Here is a 25,480-nt window from a genome sequence, read left to right on the forward strand (position 1 = left end):
ATTCAAGTAACAGCGGAAAATGCACCAAGTAACCAGTGTTAGGAACTTGTTTGTCATTATCTGATTCAAGTAACAGCTGCAAATGCAGGAACTTATTGCTCCAAGATTTTTTATGCAACCAAAAATATCTTTTTTATTCTTTTTTCTCCATCTCTGTGTACTTTCTACATGCACCAAGTATATTATGTTTGAGGAAGGAAAGATAAGGAGTAAAATGTGACAATAGTGTAAAGATGTGTCAAATGATAAGATTTGAAAATTATAGTTGTGTCATAAGAAGATTTGGAAAGTTTTTTAACACTCCTCCCTAAAAGTTTTTTAACACTCCTGGCTAGTACAAATGAATTAGCCACCATGAAACAAATATATATCCAGTTGATAGGGAATTAATTGTCATAGTTACATAGTTTATTACTTTTTAAACTTAAAATTGATAAAGAAAACATGTATTATATAACTTCTTTAGATATAACAAAGTCCTGAAACTATTGGCACTTGGAAAATGGTTTATGGTAGGCTATTACCATTCGAACCAGCAGCACTACGTGAAGGCCCATCACTGTTACCATCCCTTACAAAACCTCTCACTGCCATCACCCCTTGAATATCATAATCCGGTTCAGATTTCAGGGAGCTCACCCCTCAACGGGGGATGCTCGTCACCTCCATATGCACGAAAGTGATTTAGATAGAGAAATAGTGGGCCAATGTACCTGTAGAACCCATGATTGTTCATTGCTATTAACACATCCTCACCAGTGATGGTTGTCCGCTTCTCCTCCATGCACCTAGTGTTTGCTTGAGTTGTCATAAATCTGATAAATTTTGACACACATTCCTGGATTGATATTACTGCACCAGCAGATATCCCACCATCATTTGCCACCATTCTGCTCATCTGGCTTAACACATATTCAGCCGGCAACAAGTTTCCTGACATGATCCAATTTTCTTATTAGCTTACATAGTTGTACACAAAAGGTATATAACATTACCCTCACATTTACTTTAAAAGTAGTTGTCAATAACATTACACTCACATTTTGTGATTGATTAAGGTGTTCATATTATTAAAAGGGAAACTGTTAATAAGATTTGTATATTTTAATTTTTTTATTATTGTAGAATATGAATTTGGAATTGTAAAATTTATTTAAGGCTATAGCATATAGAATTGTGTATTTGTTAGTACTGTCAATCCATTGGTAGAAGAGAGTGTATATTGAAATCCATTCATCACAAAGCATGTGCATAAACACATAAACTCTTACTAAACTCCTACTAAAATATATGGAGACCATACTCAAAAATTAATACTACTTTAATAAAAAATAACATAAAAGTATATTAAGTGTATAAAAGCACATCAAGCTCAAAAATTGTAAAATGATAAATAAATAAATGATCAGCTAGATAAAGAGTGAGATGATAGAAATTATTGACCTGAATCTCTAGGTTGTTGTCTACTAATATCGAGGCCATAATCAAAACTACCGCTTTCTTGAAATTTTCTCTTCATCTCTCTGAATTTCAAGGCAACTCTGGACACAAGACTCAGAAAATGGAAAAGACCCCTTATTTCTTTCAAAGAGAAATAAATTAGTCTTGTATTTATAAAGGAGGAAAAGGCTTGACACCTTGATAATAATGTGACACCCACATGTACATGCACACTGACACCACATGTACATGCACACTGATAGGTATATGCACATGTACATGCACACTGACACGTGAACGGGTGATATGTATATGCACATGATAAGTTGAAATTTTCAGAACAAGTGTTATACAGACAAAAAAATATTTAAATTATATATCTCACATTTAAAAACATCTTATATTCTAAATTAATAAATCGTAACTAAATAACAGATACTCTATGGAAAAACATAATAAATTTAAACAATATTTTTAACCATTATAATCAATTTTTTTTATGTTTTGTCAAATATAATTAACTTTAAATATGTTTAGTAGAATCAATGGTACTCTGGGGGTATTCTAGTGGGTGGCACACACATATATGTTAAAATAAACTATTTGTCTAAGTACACATAATAAATAAAAATGAATTAATATTTTTTTTGAGTATATAATATAAAAACATAAATTTGAATAACAAAAATATTAAATAAACACAGTCACTAGTACATTATTTTGTTAATCATTAATGATTACATGTCTATTTTTCATTTTAAATGTCCAGTGCACATTCTAGAAATAAAAAATATTACATGTATATGATATACAAAGTAAAATGAACATAAAGAATTTAGTCTAAGTTTTAGCAAGTTTTAGCATACTTTGATAAATATTAAATATACACGCCAATAACAATAATAAGAGCTCGACTTTTTCTTTTAAAAGGTCCAACATAACGGGGACTTAACATTCCTTTCTTTCCAAATCTGGATAAGCCTTTCCAAGGTGAAATCCTGCTTTTCCAACTTTAAATTCCATATCTTTAATGAAAATATCCTAAATAGATAACTATTTAACTCCTTTACCCCATAAACAACTTCCTCACGAGAAAGTACTCATCTTTTTCTCAATTTTATCACACACCTCCATCGGAATTCGCAACATACTCATCCAAAAATTTAAAACCACTCATGCAGCCGTTTTTAATAAAGTCACTTTCCGTGGCTTAGACAATCCTTGATTCTGCATCGTTTTAACTCCTGTCCAATTTTCTCAATTAGGAAAAAAACATTGCAGCTTATCTTCGCCCAATATGCATTGGCATTCCCACATCTTTACCACTATTACTAACATCTACTTTGTTACTTAGACTTATATTCAAAGAGAAGATAATCGATGATTTAGCATACCTTATTGTTTGCCCTGAAATATTCTCATACATGTCAACAATACTCTTCATAACATGAGCCTCTATCTTAGTATCCTGAAAAAAGTAGCAGTCATCCGCAAACAATAGATATGATATAAGAGGTGCACCCCGGGAAATATTACATCCATGTATAATGCCACCTCCTCAATTTTTCAAATACTAGAACTAAGCCCATCCGCACAAATAATATAAATATAGGGAGATATAAGATCATCTTGATAAAGTCCTCTATTTGGTGTGACATTAACATTTCAAAAAAAAACTAAGTGAGACATAAGTGATTAAACCTATAATTCTTGTAACCCTTAATTCAGAAAAACCAAATTTAAGCATCATAGTTCGAACAAAGCCCTACTCCAACAGTTCAGATGCTTTTGAAATGTCTATTTTGAAAATAGCCATGTAATTTGATCCTTTAGTCAGCCTTCTTATATAATGATTTACCTCGAAAGAAATCAAAGCACTATCATTTAGAAATATTTCTTTTATAAAAGCACCATGTATGTCTGAGTGTAAGCTTTTAAAACACGACTATGATCTATTTGACAAGACTTTAGATAATACTCCAACAAGCATATTGCATAAAGAAATGGGGTGTAAGTCAGTCATCTCCTTTGGCATTAAATATACAAGTGTCTGATTTAATCCACTCGCTAATTCCTCGTTGCTCATATGGCCATGACAGAGTTTACCCAAATCTCTCCCAACTATAACCCCAAAGTTTAAGAAAATGAATGGTTCAAACCTGAGTCTAATGGGGTTGCAGAACGAAGGAACAGAACTTTTAAAGACATGATTAACAGTATGCTGATTAATTATGGGCCGCCTAAGTACATGTGGGGAGAGGCTCTGAATACGGCTTGCCATATTCTGAATAGAGTCCCTCTGAAATATATGGACAAGACACCCTATGAATTATGAAGGAAGCGTAAGACAAGTTTGAGTTATCTTCGTGTGTGGGGGTGCCTTGCTAAGGTGCTTGTCCCTAAACACAAAAGAAGGAAACTAGGTCCGACAACTATTGATTGTATCTATCTTAAAACCACAACTGATATGAGATTTTTAGTTTTAAAATCTGACATAGATGGGATTATGGCGAATACGATAGTTGAGTTTCGTGATATAACTTTCTTGGAGGAAGTGTTCCATATGAAGACTAGTATACCTTTTGCTAATTCTGAGGATGATCCTACTCACACATCGAATTCTATTCCTGATCATGTGAAACAAAAATGGCAAATGTGGGGGTGGATCCTGGTAGTAACTCTACTCCTAATGAAGCAGAGGAAACTAGAAGGAGGAAGCGTAGAAAGGTAGTCAAGGACTTTGGAAGTAATTTTGTAACTTACAATGTCGAGGATGAGCCTTTAACTTTCTGTCAAGCCATGGATTATTCAGAGTCAAGGCATTAGAAAGGCATTGTGAAGAGTGAAATTGACTCAATTGTTTCTAACGAAACATGGGAGTTAGTTGATCTCCCTCTTGGGTGTTCTACTATTAGATGTAAATTGATTTTCAAGAGGAAGCTAAACCCTTATGGCTCAATAAATAAGTACAAGGCTAGGCTAGTTGCTAAGAGATTTAGGCAAATAGAAGGTATTGACTATTTTGATACATACTCTCATGTTGCCCGAATGACAACAATAAAATGCTTCTTGCATTGGCTTTCGTACATGGTCATATCATCTATCAAATGGATGTAAAAATAGCTTTTCTTCATGGTGACCTTGAAGAAAAGATTTATATGGATTAGCCTGATGGATTTGTTGCTTTTGGTAATTTGAAGAAAGTATGTAGACTAGTCAAGTCCATCTATGGCCTTAAACAAGCACCTATAGACTGCCATAAAAAGTTTGATGAAACTGTTTTAGACTTTGAGTTTTTAATTAATGAAAGTGACAAGTGTGTCTACTATAAGGTTAGAGGTAATGATTGTGTGGTTGTATGTAGATGATATTTTGTTGTTTGGAACTAATATTGAGATTATTAATTTGCCAAAGAGTTTTTTGAAGAGGCACTTTGAAATGAAGGAAATGGGTGAGGCTAGTGTGATTCTTGGGATCAAGTTGACTCAGTCAACTGATGGAATAACATTGTCACAGTCTCATTATATAGAGAAATCTATACTTGAGAAGTATGGTTATTCAAATTGTAAAAACTCTAGTAAACCATATGATTCAAAAGTTGCTATAGTCAAGGATAGTTCAGGAGTTCTCGTGTCTCAATTAAGGTACTCTCTGATTATTGGGAGTTTGTAATATCTTGCTAATGTGACTAAACCAGATATTTCTTCTTCTGTATCTAAGTTAGCAAGATAGAGTTCTGAGATACCTCAAGGGAACTATTTCCCTTGGCTTGCATTACTGAAGATTTCCGGGGTACTCGAAGGGTACCATGATGCAAGTTGGATAGCTAAGAAATCCGGTTCCAATGGAGTGATTGTATATATATTTACCCTTGGGGTTGGAGCAGTGTCCTAGAATTCGTTTAGACAGATTTGATTACTCGGTCTACTTTTGAGGCTGAGTTGTGTGCACTTGATGCCACGGGATGGATTATGTGCACTTGATGCCTCAGGATGGAGGCTGAATGGTTACATGGATTCATGTCAATATTACCCGTAGTAAGAAAGTCGCTTCCTACCATTTCTGTTTATTGGATAGTCGTACAACTATCGATAATATCAGAAGTGTGAAGTAAAATGCTAAGAAAAAGAGACACATCTAAGTTAGAATGAAGTCTATAAGGGGTCTTGTGTCTGATAGATCCGTACGTGAAAGAGACACGACCATAACGTCTCAAATCTGTAGATCTGCACCATAGCCTTTTGACTTGTCATCGTCTATGTAGTGTGGTTACACCAAATGGATAGAGATTCAAGGCAAAACATTCCATCTAAATCTAGTAGCCATCAAAGTAGGGGACTTAGGAGGGTTCAAACCCAGAAGGGGACCGACTCTGAAAAACAAGTCATGGTAAAATCTGATATACATTTTTATATGGATTTGTAGGGGATTGTTAGAAAATGGAAAGTTTGAGACATGTTTAAGATCTGTTCTTGATGTAATTTCCTAAAACTAATTATTGGAGGTTGTTCCTTGTAATGACGAGTTAAACTTTCATGTTTGGATCTAAGTCATTTTCTTAGCGTAATCCATATAGAAATTGAGGTGAAGTTAGTAGCTTGAAATGAGTTTATGGGTTTTATCCCACCTTGGGGTGTAGTGCTTTATATAGTACCGTGTGCAAGAGTTGTATACCAGCTACTAAGGCATGTGGGTGTGCATGGTATTATTGTGTGCCTCGCGCGCACACACCAGCGCCTCCGCCGCCTCGCCTCGCCTCACCATGCCACAAGACGAATCGACTCGGGTTGAAGGATGATTTGAGCGAATGTCTCGGCGTCTCGCGTACGCGGGACGACCTGGTCGATGAAATTTACTACTTGTTTAATTAAAATATGTACCGACTTATTATATTGTTTTAATCTGAATATTGAATCTGTATAACATGGAAATCAATATTTGCTTTTCAGGATTTACTAACTCTGATTTGCTGGAATAAATACTGATCAGGATTTGCTTAAGCTGACACATCATAATGCCTGACTGCATCAGGATTTGCCGAGACTATCAAATCCTAACTCCTGGCTAGATCAGGATTTGCTGAGTCTGGAAGATCCTAACGCCTGACTGGATCAGGATTTGTTGAGGATAATAAATCCCAACGCACCTGGATCATGATTTGTTGAGTGTAAATATTGATGGATCGGGCTGTCCTGATTGTTATGTTTCTGATTCTGATAATATTCAATTTAATGGTGTTTAAGTGTAGCTATTTATTTTAAATAATGTAATATCTTCAGTTACGTTTTGGTTTTGTATTATATATAGAACTAAAAGTTTGGGAAAAGATATAATGCGATTAAATACTTGTGAAACCCTAACTGCTTTTTCTCTCCTCCATAACATACTTATTAGCATAGAGGTTTCTGGGCGAACTAAGGTTTGTTCGCTGTTGAGCTTTGCGTAACTGTGTTCAAATTGCTCTATGATGTTGTATCCTGGAAGTGATATTGCAGCCCTACACAGTATAAGTGGGGCCAATAATCTCTTCAAGAACAGTCTAGAGTTCTCGAAAGTTAGGCGCCTCTGCTGTTCATAATTATTTCAGATTTGTTAAAACTTCTCTTAGAGCTAAGTATTTTATCTACTTTTTGTAAATTCATTTACATATTTATCTTATTCTTTGCCTTCGTGTTTTGTTTCTTTTTTTGGTTTAATTTGCATGTTCTTGTTACTGCGCGTAATACTAGTTTTACTAAACAGTCTCAACGACATGTCTACTATGTTACAATCTAAGTTATTTCTCTAGTTTCATGAACACAAAAAGTTTTTTTTAAGAGTCTCATTTGTTAGAATATATATATATTTATTATTTTATTATATATATTAGGGAATTTTCGGTATTTAACTTATATTGTTTTTTTATATAAGGTCTGACATGTATTATAAAATCTGTGTTGATTGTAATAATGTTTTATATTTGTATTAGATCTCTAAAGTTAACATGGTATCAAGAGCTTGGTTTTGAATGATCGTGGAAGTTTAGTTGAATCATTAATTTGATAGAGTTACGCTACAACAACAAAAGTTTCTTGAAAATTCGCAGAAAATTTTCTGCACAGATCAACCAACTTATTTTTATGATTCCCGGAGTTTTAATCGTTGGATCATACTGAAATTTTAACCACAACTTCTTTGCATCGGTATCTAAATTTTGAACAAGTGAAGATCATATTTGGAGCTCCAGAAATCGATTTTTTGATGGTTATAATAGGTTACTGTTTACTTTTAATTCATTTTTTTCATCGTTGTTGATCTTGTAATTTGGGTTATTTGATTGATTGGATTTTGTAGTACTCGATTATTGGGATGTTACAATTGTATTAATTGATTTATCTGCTTGAGATTTGATATTAGTTTTGGTTTTGCAATCAGAATTGAAATTGGTTTCGATTTACTTTCGGATTCGATTTTGGATTGAAATTGGTTATTTGAGTTTGGATTTGATTTCGGGTTTGGTTTTTTGATTGAATTTGGACACAGTTTAAATTTGGTCAATTAGTTATTTGAGTTTGGATTTGATTTCGGTTTTGGTTTCTTGATTGAATTTGGATACAGTTTAAATTTGGTGTTGAATTTGGATTTGACTTTAATTCTGATTTAATTTGAATTTAGTTTCAGCAATATCTCGACATGTATATCTCATCATCAACAGGTCTTGTGTCAACTGGTACTTCAAGTTTATATTCTTCTCTATGGATTCTGGATTCAGGTGTATCCCATCATATGTCTCCTCATTGGTCGTCTTTTATTTTGTTTTTTGATGATTCATCTTTATCGATCATGACTTCTGATGGCACTCCTATATCGTTACGAGGTGTTGGTTCTGTAGTTACCCCAACGGTATCTCTCTGTGATGTTTATTATATTCCGAATCTCAAATTAAATCTTTTTCGGTTAGTCAATTATGTGAATCTGGTTACTTGGTTTCTTTTTCTTCTACTACTTGTTGTGTTATGGATCCGAGATCTCAAAAAGTAATTGGGAAAAGTCGTAAGTAGGGAGGACATTATGTTTTGGATGAACTCAATGTATTTGCTGTGTGAACTCCTAGTGTTGATTTATTATCCTTTCGTTTGAGTGATTTGTCTTCTGACTTCTACATATGGCATGCTCATTTAGGTCATGTTTCTCAATCTCGTTTATAGGTTTTAGTTTCAACTGGAACCTTGGGACAACTAAAAGCTCATGATATTTCTGACTATAGCGGTTGTAAATTAGTAGAATTCGTTGCTTTATCTTTTCGTAAGAGTGTTACGTATTCTCTTGCTCCGTGTATATTGTGCATTCTGATGTTTGGGGACCTGCTCCTATGCCCACAAAAGGAAGATCTAGATATTATGTTTCATTTATTGATGATTTCACTGGTTATACGTGGATTTATCTTATGAAGCGTATGTCTGATTTTTTGGATATTTTTAAAGATTTTAGAGCTCATATAAAAACTTAACATAAAGCTGTCATTAAATGTTTTCGTTGTGATTTGGGAGGTGAATACAGCTCTAATGCTTTTTTTCGCTTGCTTGCTTCTGATGGGACTATACGTCAAACCTCATGTATTGACACTCCTCAACAAAATAGTGTTGCTGAAAGAAAATATCGTCATCTTGTTGAAACAACTCGCTCATTTCTGTTGTCGGCTGATGTTGCAAGTGTATCTTATTGTCTACGGGTGCTGGTCGTATCTTATTGTCTTTATATGTCGATGATATGATTATTACTGGTGATGATTGTGATGGTATTGAGTCATTGAAACGTGAGTTGGCTCGTTCTTTTGCTATAAAAGATTTGGGTTTCCTCCATTACTTTTTGGGAATTAAAGCTGCTAGCTTACCAAAGGGGTATCTTTTGTGTCAATTTAAGTACATTGCTGATTTGCTTGACCGTGCACGTCTTACTAATAACAAGACAGTGGAAACTCCTTTAGAGATGAATGCTATATATTATCCATCTGATGGTCTTCCCGTAGCAGATCCTACTTCATATCATACAATTGTTGGTAGTCTTGTTTATCTCACTGTTACTCATTCGGATATTGCACATGTTGTTCATATAGTTAGTCAATTTGTCACATTTCCAACTACCGTACATTGGGCTGCAGTTCTTCGTATTCTCAGGTATCTTCATAGGACTTAGTTTCAGAGTCTTTTGTTTCCTTCTAACTCATCTTTAGAGTTTCGTGCTTATAGTTTCCTTCTATTCTATTCTCAGTTAGAGTTTCTAACTGGGCTGGGTTTTATATTTTTCTTGGTGATTCTCTTATTTCATGGAAGAGTAAGAAACAAGATGTTGTTTCGAGATCGACTTCAGAAGTTGAGTATCGTGCGATGGCTTCCACTACTTGTGAGATTGTTTGGTTACGTTGCTTACTCGCAGATTTGGGTGTTAGCCTTCCTAGTTCCACCCCATTATATTTTGATAATAAAAGTGCAATTCATATTGCACATAATTCGGTATTTCATGAGCCCACTAAATATATTGAGATTGATTGTCATCTTACTCGCCATCATGTGCTGCAAGGCACTATCTCATTGCCTTTTGTTCCTTCTTCGCTGCAGATTGGTGATATTTTTAAAAAAGCTCACTCTATTTCACGATTTCGTTTCTTGTCTGACAAATTCCCAATGCTCATTGCTGCAGCATCGTGAGTTTGAGGGGGGATGTTAGAATATATATATATATTTATGTATATTATTATATTATATATATTAGGGTATTTTTGGTATTTAGCTTATATTTTTTCTATATAAATTCGAACATGTATTATAACCTCTGTGTTGATTGTAATAATGTTTTATATTCGTATTATATCTCTAAAGTTAACATCATTCACGGTTCATATTTTATAGATATCAATGTGCACACACATGACATGTAGAAATGCTGATGTGTATTGTTTTATGCGTCTTATATTCTCGATGAATTCTATTGAAAGATTGCAAGGTATAATAGGAATCGATGACAATAAGAAATGTCTTATATTGTAGATGTATTTTATTAGAAGATTGCAAGGTATAATTGGAACTGATAACAATGAGAAATGATAATTTTATTACTTTATAAAGCATTTAGTTACAATCCATCATTTTAAAATTCATTCATTTGCAATTCGTCAAATTTAGCTATCTTTTCGTAGTGAAGTGAGTAAGAAGAAACTCTATATATAGGTTTATATATCTATATATATATATATATAAACCAATGAATCGAATAGTCAGCCAAATTCATTGTTCAGAGCAGTAAAAATGTGCATAGATTATGTTATTTTGCTAATTAGTTTGTATTTGATCTAAAAAATGAACAACATTTTCTCTTCGGATGCATATATGGTATTGCTATTGCAAACTGCTACATCAGCTGTCAGAAAGGTGTTTAGTAATTCTAAAAACTACTGTCTGGAAAAGCGCTTTTGGTCAAAAAGCTGCTGTTAGCAAAAGCATGTCCTCCCATGCTTTTGGAAAAAGCAGTTTTCAACTTTTGCAGAAAGTAACTATCAGTTTCACCATCAAACCTTTTCAAAATTTTATTTTTATAAATTATATCTCAAAATATGCATAAATTAAAAAAATTACCAAACAGTCATCTAATTTTCCTAACAACACTTTTTTCACCACCACTTTCTCTCACAGCACTCCCAAACAAAGCCTAAATGATATTACAACATAACATGTGATATTGAAATATCTACAAAACTAAAGTAGCTAGTCATTGGATTTTGAGGCTCAGAAGTGGTTTGTAGGTGATCACTGATCAGGCAGCATGTATAGTAATTTGTTGAGCCATTTTGAAAATGTTGTTCTACAAATGATATCAATCATGATGATCTTGAACAGAGCTTCCGTGGATAGGCAATCTCCATCATGGATCGTACTATTTCTTCATTGTCATACTTGACAAATGACCACTTAAGGAGTCGGAAGAGGTAATTCTCTCGACGATGCAAATTTAATCTGCACTCCAACATAACAAAGCAGCTGATTCAAGCTATTAAGATAAATATTCGTATTCAGGGCCAGCATAAACAACAACCTCCTTAAGATAAATTCGGTATATGGGCATTGCAACATAATAAATAATCACTACCTTCCCTTCCAGCAATGCAGAATATCTAAATTTATAGAGTCTGAGTATAGTGGGAAGTGTTCCATAGTTCCATGACATGGTATATATTCAATGAAGACATATATTTGAATGCAAAGTCTGTACCATAAAAAGTTGGTCCAGTTGATCTTATGCTCTCCTAACTAATCTTGGTTTGTAATCATTTTGAGTTCAGTAAAATCCCATACATACGCATCCCCCCTTGTGCATTTGGAATGGCATAGTATTGTTATAGTTCGGGATCCATTTGAGGCATTTTCGATGAGATAATTTCAATACTCAAACTGACCATGGAAGAGGAAGCGAGTTGATCAGAAATAATTTGGTGATTATACCATGGTTCATGCTACAACCCAATGTTGTTTTCATTTCCCAGTTTGACTTGAAAATGCCATCGATCCATAACTCTTTCCGAGACTGATAAGAACAAAATGCTGATTCCAGAAAGATTTATAAATCGAAACAATTACTGCTTCAATTAATGAGCTGACCTCGGCCCGCATAAGATATGAACTTGGTAGTCCATGTTATTATTTACTCCAGGACAGAATTTATTTTCTTATTTTTTTTAGTTAGTATACTTAGTCTGAACAACTAGTATAGTATACCTAGCCAATAAGTAGTTCCTTCTCTGGAAGAAATAGCTAGTCTGTTTCCTATTCTTTCTTGATTAGAATTTGAGTCATTTAGATAGTTGTTTAGTATGAGCACATATAAAATGCTGTTTTTCTGACGGATAAATTTAAGAACTCCTATTATTTCATACATGTTTTCTCCATATTATTTCAGCAACAAATCATATGCACTTTTCATTATAAAACTAACAGTCCAATTGAGAATTCTTTTAATTAGCCTTTCGATCAAAAGGGCACAATTTTTGAAGGTCACCTCGTAGCTAGCTATCATTGGAACCCCTAAGAATTCAACCAGGAGCCTTCCTCTAAAAAATCCCCCATATTTCTTTCAAAGAGTTACACTCCTACGATCCAAAATGGAATCACATTTAACATCAATAAGATCAATAATTCAATATAGCAAAGATTTTGGAGGAGTTCTAGTGATCTTTAAATTGATTATAGAAAAAAGAAGTGTTCTCATCTCCCTCATTGAGCCATCTACTTCTGGAAGTCTGACCCAAAACAACTTCTCAATAATCAAGGTTTCATCAAGCTCTTTGCAGGTAGAGATTTCTTGTTTTTGAAGTTCAGAGTCAAGCATCATGTCTGGTTGAACCTCTTGTAATTCGTCCTTAAGGATCTACACATTTTTAAAAACATTTCCAGCATTCTAATCATAATATTCCCAAAGAACCCAGAGTTCTTTTTTGGTTTGTTTTGTTTTTTCAACCATTTTATTATAATCTGATTCAAGTAACAGCGGCAAATGCACCAAGTAACCAGTGTTAGGAAATTGTTTGTCATTATCTGATTCAAGTAACAGCAAATGCACGAACTTATTGGTGCAAGATTTTTTGCTGCAACCAAGTGTATTATGTTTTATGAAGGAAAAATAAGTAGTTAAATGTGACAATAGTGTAAAGATGTGTCAAATGATAAGATTTGAAAATTATAGATTGTGTCAACAGAAGATTTGGAATGTTTTTTAACACTCCTCCCTAAAAGGTTTTTAACACTCCTCGCTAGTACAAATAAATTAGCCACCATGAAACATATATATATCCAGTTGATAGGAAATTAATTGTCATAGTTACATAGTTTATTACTTTTTAAACTTAAAATTGATAAAGAAAACATGTATTATTTAACTTCTTTAGATATAACAAAGTCCTGAGCCTATTGGCACTTGGAAAATGGTTTATGGTAGGCCATCACCCCTTGAATATCATAATCCGGTTCAGATTTCAGGGAGCTCACCCCTCAACGGGGATGCTCGTCACCTCCATTTGCACGAAAGTGATTTAGATAGAGATATAGTGGGCCAATGTACCTGTGGAACCCATGATTGTTCATTGCTATTAACACATCCTCACCAGTGATGGTTGTCCGCTTCTCCTCCATGCACCTAGTGTTTGCTTGAGTTGTCATAAATCTGATAAATTTGGACACACATTCCTGGATTGATATTACTGCACCAGCAGATATCCCTCGATCATTTGCCACCATTCTGCTCATCTGGCTTAACACATATTCAGTCGGCAACAAGTTTCCTGACAAGATCCAATTTTCATATTAGCTTACATAGTTGTACACAATAGGTACATAAAAGTATATTAACTGTATAAAAGCACATCAAGCTCAAAAATTGTAAAATGATAAATAAATAAATGATCTAGCTAGATAAAGAGTGAGATGATAGAAATGATTGACCTGAATCTCTAGGTTGTTGTCTACTAATCTCCCCGCCATAATCAAAACTATCTCTTTCTTGAAATTTTCTCTTCATCTCTCTCAATTTCAAGGCAACTCTGGACACAAGACTCAGAAAATGGAAAAAACCCCTTATTTCTTTCAAGAGAAATAAATTAGCCTTTTATTTATAAACCTGGAAAAGGCTTGACACATTATAATAATGTGACACGCACATGTACATGCACATTGACACCACATGTACATGACGTGAATATGTATATGCACATGCACACTGACACGTGAACGGGTGATACGTATATGCACAAGATAAGTTGAAATTTACAGAACAAGTGTTATACAGACAAAAAATTATTTAAATTATATATCCCACATTTAAAAACGTCTTATATTCTAAATTAATAAATGGTAACTACATAACAAATACTCTATCGAAAAACATAATTAATTTAGACAATATTTTTAACCATTATAATCAAATTTTTTTTATATTTTGTCAAATATAATTAACTTTAAATATGTTTAGTAGAATCAATGGTACTCTCTGGGTATTCTAGTGGGCGGTACACACATATATGTTAAAATGAACTATTTGTATAAGTACACATAATAAATAAAAATGAATTAATATTTTTTTTGAATATATAATATAAAAACATAAATTTGAATAACAAAAATATTAAATAAACACAGTCACTAGTACATTATTTTGTTAATCATTAATGATGACATGTCAATTTTTCATTTTAAATGTCCAGTGCGCATTCTAGAAATAAAAAATATTACATGTATAAGATATACAAAGTAAAATGAACATAAATAATTAAGTCTAAGTTTTAGCAAGTTTTAGCATACTTTGATAAATATTAAATAGTACAAGCCAATAACAATAATAAGAGCTCGACTTTTTCTTTTAAAAGGTCCAACATAGCGGGGACTCAACTTTCCTTTCTTTCTAAATCTGGATAAGCCTTTCCAAGGTGAAATCCTTAATATTATTGATTCTCCAACTTTAAATTCGATATCTTTAATGAAAATATCTTTAATAGATAACCATTTAACTCCTTTACCCGATAAACAACTTCCCCACCGGAAAGTACTCGTCTTTTTCTCAATTTTATCACATACCTCCATCGGAATTCGCAACATACTCATCCAAAAATTTAAAACCACCCATGCAGCCATTTTTAACAAAGTCACCTTCGCTGGCTTAGACAATGCTTCATTCTGCATCGTTGTAACTCCTGTTCAATTTTCTCAGTTAGGAAGAAAATGTTGCAGCTTATCTTCGCCCAATATGCATTGTCATTCCCACATCTTTACCACGATTATGAACCTCCTTAACTCCTAACTGCTCACAAACATCTACTTTGTTACTTGGACTTATATTCAAGGAGAAAATAATCGATGATTTAGCATACCATATTGTTTTCCCTGAAATATTCTCACACATGTCCATAATACTCTTCATAACATCGGCCTCTATCTTAGTATCCTGAAAAACAGTAGCAGTCATCCGCTAACAATAGATGTGATATAAGAGGTGCACCCCGGGCAATATTACATCCATGTATTAATGCCACCTCCTCAATTTTTCGAATACTAGAACTAAGCCCATACGCACACATAATATAAATATAGGGAGATATAAGGTCGTCGTCATCAAAGTCCTCGTCATCGGAGGTCTCATCCTCGGACGTGTAATCCATATCGACTTCCATAGCACGCCGATTGTTTTCCTAGATACACAAGTTTAATTAAACTAGTTAAAAAGAAGAAACAAAATTTACATGTGAATGAAACAAATAAATAAACAAGAAGGTCAAAAATTATACCTCCGCAACACGAGCTTCCGTCTTTTGAACGATATCTTCAATCAAGGAGCCCACGATATGCACGATCTTACCACCGATAAGGTTATTCCATTGCAACCTTTGGCTAGGATCGGAGGATGGATCTGAGGCCTCGAGAGCGGTACGTGCGAATATAGCTATCTCCGCATCGAAAAGTTGACGAGCAAACCGATTTGGATTAGCACGGATCTTCGTAAGCACATTGCTCACGATGGCAAGATATACATTGCCGGGGATGGCTTCACGTTGTCTCGGAGCCGATGAGGATGAGCCGACTTCATTTCGTGTGGAATCTCGGTACCAGGTAGCAAGTGTATGCAAGAGATCGATGGCCCGAGCATTGGGGAACCCCACCACATAATCCTTTTTCGGCCTTGTACCTTGGGGGACCTCCAAGGCTTCCATCCACCAATCCCACGGCTCATCCCGATCACCCATTTGTGTAACCTCCTCGGGCATGCGCTCGAGAATGGCGGCATATCGTTCCTACAAATTTATTTAAAATAATTAACGATGCATTTAAAATCAAATAAAAATGCATATAAAATCACATATAAAAATGCATTTAAAATCACATATATACATATAAAATCATATATTAACAATACATTTATAATCACATAAAAATGCATATAAAATCACATATAAAAATGCATTTAAAATCAATAAATACATATAAAATCACATATTAACGATGCATTTAAAATCACAAAAAAATACATATAAAATCAAATAAAAATGCATTTATAATCACATGAAAATACATATAAAATCACATATTAACGATGCATTTAAAATCACATAAAAATGCATATAAAATCACATATTAACGATGCATTTAAAATAACATAGAAATGCATATTAAATCACATAAAATGCATTTAAAATGACATAAAAATACATATAAATTCTCTTATTAAAGATGCATTTAAAATAACATAGAAATGCATATAAAATCACATAAATATACATTTAAAATGACATAAAAATACATATAAATTCTCTTATTAATGATGCATTAAAAATCACATAAAAATGCTTATAAAATCACATAAAAAATGCATTTAAAATCACATAAATACATATAAAATCACATATTAAAGATGCATTTAAAATCACATAAAAATGCATATAAAATCACATAAAAATGAATTTCAAATTACATAAAAATATATATAAATTCACTTATTAAAGATGCATTAAAATCACATAAAATGGTCATAAATTACATAAAAATTACCGCAATACGCATGGCGGTCGGTGTAGTGTAGACGGGATTTTCCCGATCGGATCCAACTTTCCTATGCCATTTATCCCACACCTCGAGTCTCGTCGTCTTTTTCTTATTTTTGTTGTCAAAACCTTTCAAAATATTAAACAATTTATATTAGCACGTCCTAATAATTAGTTGATTATATTAAATATGGTGAACGTGTATATATGTGCGTGTGATGGAATATAATAATATTACCTCCCGAACTTTATTGAATGACCTTGCGCCAGCACTATGCAATCTTTCAACTTGGTGTCGGTTGGCGGATCCAACCGATGACCGGTGCAAGTGTCCTTCGTTCTTCTCCCAATACTCTAAAGGTCATTCCAAAAAGGAACGGACCAATAAGGCGGCTTCAAAGACAATTTGCCCATGCCCTCCTCCCTAGTTTTTCGGTCTACCCTCTTCTTAAGCTCGTTCAAAGTCCTTTTTATCGTCACTTTAATGTGATCTTTCATAATTTTTCGGGCCTTTGAACGGCTTTGCCCCATAAGATGCCTATAATATTTCTAAAATTGCAAAAAAAAAGAAAACAAAGATAAATGCATCATAAAATCAAGAAATAAATGACAATTACAAAAAAACAATTGAATTTTAACTTACTCGAAACTCCTCAACTCTTACATTCAACCGACCCAGGTGACGTTCTTCGATATCGGTATACGTGTAACGCCCAAGAGGTCACTTCTCCTGAATCATAGCCAAAAGCGTTTTCTTAGCCGTATCATCTTCAATACTATATTTAAAAAAAATGAAAACAATAAAAATAACAATTCACATAACAATATTGAACAATTCACATAACAATATTCACATAACAATTCACATAACAATATCGAAATATAAACATATAGGAATAATACAATTTAAAAACTTTTTAACTTACTGTCCATCGGAGATATTAATGCGATATGGCTTCAATGGCGGTTTCTCTCCATATATGCCACTCGAATGTGATCGAGGTCGCCTTCCTTGCTCCTCCGCATTTGTCATATGCTGAGTCGGATCATTCGCGTCTGAATCCGAATCCGTCGGCTGATCCCGCAAACGTAAATTCCCTCCTTTTCCCTTTGCACCCTTCTTACTCACGACTTTGGCCTTTCCCTTGGCCTTTGCCTTCCCCTTATCTTTTTCCGGCTCCTTGTCTTTCCCATTCCCATTTTTCGCCATCGCCAACACCACAAGACTTATTATAAGGAGTGTCAACATCCAAGAAAAAAGATCCTAAAATAAGCAATATAAATATATTAGCCAATATGAAAACAAACAAATCGATGAAATGAATTGCATTAGTAAATCGCATTACATAAAAATGCCTTTAAAATCACTTAGAAATATATATAAATTTACATATTAACAATACATTTAAAATCACATAAAAATCCATATAAAATCACACAAAATGCATATTAAATCACTTTACATATAAAATATATGCTAGTAAATAACATTACATGAAAAAGATTTTAAAATCACATAAAAAAGCATTTAAAATCACATAAAATGCATATAAAATGCATATAAACGTATCCATTTCACAAATTAACGATAAAAATAAACAGAACTAATTAGAGCATTGTTTAATTACACAAATTAAGAAATTAAATCAACTTAATCTATATATACAACAAATTAAAGTTCCAAACTCACATATAAAGTAGAATATTTATCCATTTTCGAGTACGGATCATGTTTACAAGAGCAAACCCCTACAAATTAACCCTAAAAATACATTTATACTTCTAGTTAAATGTAAATAAACCGACAAAAAACCTAAAATTTATACTTAAACATATATTCAACAAATTGACAAAACCGACGAATCTTTTACATGCAAAATTTTACATGAAAACTGAAAAATCATATGAACTTCAATTGGAAGTGAAAAAATTCAATGTAAGTGAGAATCATACATTAACAAATACAAAAAACAAATTACTAACTTCTAATCATATATACACACACATAAAATACAAACACATACACACTTATATAATCGAGTAAAAAAAGTACATAATCGAGTGAAAATCTTACATCGAGAGTGAAACCGGAAGCAAGGAGAGATGATTTGTGGGTATTTCATGGATTAAACTCCATTGATTTGAGTTTGGAGGATAATTTTAGTGTATATTTGAGAGAGAGAGAGAGAGAGAGAGAGAGAATAAAGAGAATAGAGAGATAGAGAAAGAAGAAAGAATGAGCGGGTTTTTTTTAATTTATGACAGACTTAAAACTGATCGCCTAGTCGGTCTGTTTTGTCCTTGGACCCTATGCAACATGCAAAACGATGTCGGGATTTTTAATTTTTAACCAAAAAAACCCGTATTTTTGTAATAGATTAAAACCTACCGCCTAGTCTAGCGGTTTTAATATAGAGTGGTCGGTTTTATGCCACTAAATTTTTTAATTTTAGGATTTAGGGTTTAGGGTTTAGGGGTTAAAAACCCCTAAATTTAAAAAAATCTTATAAAAAAACATGATTATTATTATTTAAATAGCGTAGGGTTTAGGTATTAAAAATGTACTTTGACCAAGACTGCTAAAACCGACCGAGGTCAAATGTGTAAAGTGGTCGGTTTTATTTCAGAAGCAAATTTAATTCTTATAACCAACCACCTTAAAACCGACCACCCCTTTAAGGAGACGGTCGGTTTTTTGAAGAAGGTGGTCGGTTTTAGTCAAGGAGACGGTCGGTTTTCTGGGAAATATTATGGTCAAATATTACGATTTTTGCCCTAACCAGACGTAAACGCATAAAAATTTAGTATTAAAACCAAAAATTCACAAACCCATTAAAAATTTACAATAACTTATAAATAAACTATCCTAATCATTACAAAATTTACTAAAAATCATCTTTAAAATACAAATGACGTTATTCAAAATCGTCAAAACCATCATCATTATCATTATTCTCATTCTCACCTTCACTTATTTCTTCTTCTCCTTCATTTTCATCTTCGTCATCCTTCAAATCGTCTTCTTCATCTTCTTCTTCTTCTTCATGCCGAATAAACGGTGTCTGTCCATAATGTGCAAAATCGACAGAGAGCGAAAACGAGGTCGATGCATTAGATCTATCTTCCTGAAAAGCGTTCTCTATATCATTTTGCGCAATGATAGATTCATCAATTGAGCGACTTTTAGATTTGACCACCGTATATATTTTCTCGTTTGGATCCAATATACTAGGAGCATAATATACTTGTGAGGCTTGAGTAGCTAAAATAAAAATCTCATTTGACTTCAATCTTCAAGTAATATCAATTATAATCACACGATTCTTATCAATCCTCATACCATTACCAACAATATCAAACCATATACATTTGAACAAATATACATGATTGCATCCTTGATAAATAAGTCCAATAATTTCTTGTAGTTGACCATAATAATCAAGATTATTTCCGTACAAATTTCCTTTAACAACAATACTAGAACGGATGCAGATATTCTTGAAAATTTATATCCATTAACTTGACAAGTCTCAAAAGTCATAATTTTTAATATCGGCCCTTCAAGTAAGTCCCTAAAACGAGATCCTTCCACCTCATCTTTATCAACCTAAAAACAATTCAAATCGATGAGACGTTGTAATTATAAGAATTAAAAAAAATTAAATCATGCAAATTAAAAATAGATAAATACCTTTTGTTTAAACCAAGTTTTAAATCGACTTTTGACAATACGATGTAAATCTTGAGGTGTTATTTTCGGGCGTTGTCGCATAACACGATCTTGGTACTTCCTAAAATATAAACAAAACTTAACAAAAATCATGCATGTGTCATTAACAAAAATTATTACGCATATTTTTTAAAGTAAGATTTTGGTACCTTAGATAAGGTTGAACTTCAGGAAAGTTTAAAATAACATATTATTCCGCTAACTCTCGTTCATCATCACTCATGTATCGAGTTTCTTCCTTTCCAAGAGATTGAATTGGATATTTGAACACTTCTATGTTATCGGAATTTTGCATATCAAACAAAATCTCGTTACGATGTACCTTATTATGTACCTTATTATGGATGGTTGGTTTTATGTGTGTCACATCATCGATACGGTGTCGTTTAGTTGACATATAACCGACCACTGACGTCGGTCGGTTTTAAGGTGACCAAATCGATGTCGGTCGGTTATGTTCAGTCGGTTTTACCCTTTTTTCTTGTTTTTGAAGTTGAGAGTCAAGCATCATGTCTGGTTGAATCTCTTGTAATTCGTCCTTAAGGATCTACACATTTTTAAAAACATTTCCACCATTCTAATCATAATATTCCCAAACAAACCAGAGTTCTTTTTTTGTTTGTTTTATTTTTTCAACCATTTTATTATAATCTGATTCAAGTAACAGCGGAAAATGCACAAAGTAACCGGTGTTAGGAACTTGTTTGTCATTATCTGATTCAAGTAACAGCTGCAAATGCAGGAACTTATTGCTGCAAGATTTTTTGTTGCAGCCAAAAAAATCTTTTTTATTCTTTTTTCTCCATCTCTGTGTACTTTCTACATGCACCAAGTGTATTATGTTTTAGGAAGGAAAAATAAGTACTTAAATGTGACAATAGTAAAGATGTGTCAAATAATAAGATTTGAAAATTATAGATTGTGTCATAAGTTGATTTGGAAAGTTTTTTAACACTTCTTGCTAGTACAAATGAATTAGCCACCATGAAATAAATATATATCCAGTTGCATGAATTTCTCACAGGGAGGAAGGACAACATAGGAAATTAATTTTCATAGTTACATAATTTATTACTTTTTAAACTTAAAATTGATAAAGAAAACATGTATTATGTCCTGAGCCTATTGGCACATGGAAAATGGTTTATGGTAGGCTATTACCATTCGAACCAGCAGCACTACCTGAAGGTCCATCACTGTGACCATCCCTTACAAAACCTCTCACTGCCATCACCCCTTGAATATCATAATCCGGATCAGATTTCAGGGAACTCACCCCTCAAGGGGGGATGCTCGTCACCTCCATATGCACGAAAGTGATTTAGATAGAGAAATAGTGGGCCAATGTACCTGTAGAACCCATGATTGTTCATTGCTATTAACACATCCTCACCAGTGATGGTTGTCCGCTTCTGCTCCATGCACCTAGTGTTTGCTTGAGTTATCATAAATCTGATAAATTTGGACACACATTCCAGGATTGATATTACTGCACCAGCAGATATCCCACCATCATTTGCCACCATTCTGCTCATCTGGCTTAACACATATTCAGCCGGCAACAAGTTTCCTGACATGGTCCAATTTTCATATTAGCTTACATAGTTGTACACAATAGGTATATAACATTACGCTCACATTTACTTTAAAAACAGTTGTCAATAACATTACACTAACATTTTGTGATTGATTACCCTATTCATATTATTAAAAGGAAAACTGTTAATAAGATTTGTATATTTTAATTTTTTTTATTATTGTAGAATATGAATTTGAAATTGTATTTTATCTATCTAATGACTCTAATAAATAACATACAAAATATTTTACTAGAAGACTAAAATTTATTTAAAATTTATTTAAGCCTATAACATATAGAATTGTGTATTTGTTAGTACGGTCAATCCATTCGTAGAAGAGAGTATATATTGAAATCCATTCACCACAAAGCATGTGCATAAACACATAAACTCTTACTAAACTCCTACTAAAATATATGGAGACCATTCTCAAAGATTATTACTATTTTAATAAAAAATAACATAAAAGTATATTAACTGTATAAAAGCACATCAAGCTCAAAAATTGTAAAATGATAAATAAATAAATGATCCAGCTAGATAAAGAGTGAGATGATAGAAATGATTGACATGAATCTCTAGGTTGTTGTCTACTAATATCCAGGCCATAATCAAAACTATCTCTTTGTGGAAATTTTCTCTTCATCTCTCTGAATTTCAAGGCAACTCTCCACACAAGACTTGAAAAAACCCCTTATTTCTTTCAAAGAGAAATAAATTAGCCTTTTATTTATAAACCTGGAAAAGGCTTGACACGTTGATAATAATGTGACACTGCACATGTACATGTTACCGATCTGTACTTTATTGTAAGTACCATTTTCTGTAATTTTAGCATATACTTGGCAGAGTTGATAAGAATTTGTTTTGGACTCTTTAAGGTACTGTTTTCTGTTTGACTTTGTCCAGTGTAGCACTAGATTATGTATGTAACTACATCATTGTATTTGTAAAAAACATATGGATATGTTTACCCGTATGATTACGATCTTTCTTTTCTGGGGACTAAATTAATTTTTTAGCATGACACAACATTTAAATTTGTTTTATTAATTTACATACACTTTTTAAGTAGAATTTAATAATTTGTGCTTTTTTTCCCAGGATGGCTGAATTGTTTGCCCATTAACAGATATCACTTTTGATTTACGAACTGGAGCTGTCAGGGACTGGTACCCCAAGAATCCAGTGCTAAGAGCCCTTGCACCAAGTGAGAACCTTATATGTATACCCCGTTAAAACTGATGGTGACAACATTTGCATTAGCTTGGGAAGATGAACCAACTCAGATGCATCTGCATAGATTATTTTTAGTGGCAAAGCACAATTTGGTGCTACGGCTACTAATGTTAATGTCGAAGTGGTAAGAAAGCTCTCATATCAAGGCCTTTTTCTCAACAAGTCAAGGTTGAGTTTTCTGTTAGAAAAATGAAATAGTAAAAAAGTCTATTTGTTGGCATTATGAACACTGGCTTAAATGCTTTGTTCACTGCAATCCTAGTCTTCACATAAATAATCTAAGAACGGGGTACCATAGGAGTCTTTCGTTTAGTCTTCAACACTGTCTCATTTCTTGTTCTATTCCACTTCATTAAAGGTTTAAAAAAGTATTGCAATTTAATTGTCCTCATAATTCAAAACGCTTTAGGTTTCACAGTTTTTAAGCCGAAAACAAGTAGATTATACACATAGACACACACTTAAATATATACACAAACAATATATAAATTGTGCTTCAAGATCAAAGTATACAATTGTCAGCCTCTAAGACTTGCACTTGTTTATGTTCTGGTTAATTCCTCTTTTTGTGTCCAACTGGTGTTGGGAAAACAAAGCTGGCTAAGGCTCTTGCAGAACAGTTGTTTGACGATGATAAACTTTTGATCAGGATTGATATGTATGAGTATATGGAGCAACACTCTGTTTCTCGATTAATTGTTGCTTAAATATCACGAAGTTTATGAGACCAACAAGTTTTACGTATCTTCTTTCGATTTAGTGTTATATTTTTTTATCTCTCTTCTCAACTAGATATAAATATATTAAATTTCTTTGTATAAGGTGATTTTACTGTATTTGGCAGGAAGAAGCCAATATAAGAACTTCACATGATGGTGGATCAAAGTAATCATGAGTACATTATGCCATGTTTTGGAATATACGAGATGCAATAGGCTCGATAATGTAGTAGTTGAGAAACTCATGTTTTTGATTTTCTGGTTGTACACTAAAATCCTTTGGATTGATTTTGTAATGTTAATTAATGTTTTGATAATTTTAATACAATAACATTGGTTGGTTTTTATTTTTGGCAGTTTTTGGTATGTACATGATTAGATATGTAAATATTTTACATCAATTTGTATAACTGTAAAAAATGTCCAAAATGTCTATTTACATCACAAATTTATAAAAAAATCGATATAAAAAGGCCATTCTCTAGACCCTTGAAGACATAAGTTTTAAAATAATAGACACCTATTTTCAGTTGATGTTTATTAATCATACTTCGTCTAAAACTGATGTCTATATATATATTAGACATCATTATTTTCAAGGAACTGATATTTGCAGTAATTTTTGCCACTGTTTTGAATTGATTTGAAAAACCAAGAAACCCATGTCTGGGATGATATTTCACATCGATTTTGGACCGATGTGAAAAAAGTACTTTTCTCTGCACCTGCGTAGACACCCGGTTTGAACAAAATATACTTCTATCCAGAACTGATATCTATTGACCTTTTTCTAATAGTGAAAAATTTAATAGATTACCGATTTAATTATTATTAATTCGATAGCACTGATGCATTACTAGATGCCGCTCATTGTTTATGATTTTAAATTAGATTTAAAATTTATTGCTAATGTAATAATAATATATATTGTCACACACAAAGAATGCTTGAAGAATTATTTAATTTAAATTGGATTTAGATTAAATTAAAGTAATTCGAATTATTTATAATATTAATTAAGTTTGACATAATTAATTAGAAAATAATGATATTTGAATTTCCTAATATTAATTATGAAACTTATTCATTAAATAATTAAGTGAGACTTAACTAATACAAATATGAATTTCTAATTAATATTAACTCTTAATTAGTTAAGAGTTATAATTCATTTTTATATTCTCTATATAATATCTCTTGTGGTTAATTTTTAATGCAA

At 32.8% G+C, this 25,480-nt stretch overlaps 1 pseudogene; it reads left to right on the plus strand.

Annotated features, from left to right (window-relative positions):
• LOC141696220 (uncharacterized) overlaps window positions 1–24,431 on the plus strand; it is a 126,023-nt pseudogene extending 101,592 nt beyond the window's left edge.
• Window positions 24,432–25,480: the final 1,049 nt, after the last annotated feature.

Source organism: Apium graveolens, chromosome 11 (assembly GCF_009905375.1).
Source record: "Apium graveolens cultivar Ventura chromosome 11, ASM990537v1, whole genome shotgun sequence".
Classification (NCBI taxonomy): Eukaryota; Viridiplantae; Streptophyta; class Magnoliopsida; order Apiales; family Apiaceae; genus Apium; species Apium graveolens.